This window comes from Mandrillus leucophaeus, unplaced genomic scaffold (genome assembly GCF_000951045.1).
Source record: "Mandrillus leucophaeus isolate KB7577 unplaced genomic scaffold, Mleu.le_1.0 Scaffold59, whole genome shotgun sequence".
Taxonomy (NCBI): Eukaryota; Metazoa; Chordata; class Mammalia; order Primates; family Cercopithecidae; genus Mandrillus; species Mandrillus leucophaeus.
Window position 1 is genome coordinate 3,848,693 of NW_012106363.1, and position 266 is coordinate 3,848,958.

A 266-nucleotide genomic window follows, 5' to 3' on the forward strand; every position below is an offset into this window, starting at 1 on the left:
TTTTGAGACAGAGTCTTACTCTGTCACCCAGGCTGGAGTGCAGTGGCGCAATCTCGGTTCACTGCAACCTCCACCTCCCGGGTTCAAGCAATTCTCCTGCTTCAGCTTCCCAAGTAGCTGGGATTACAGGCACGCACCAGCACACTTGGTTAATTCTTATATTTTTTAGTAGAGATGGGGTTTCTCCATGTTGGCCAGGCTAGTCTCGAACTCCTGACTTCAAGTGATCCGCCTGCCTCGGCCTCCCAAAGTGCTGGGATTATAGG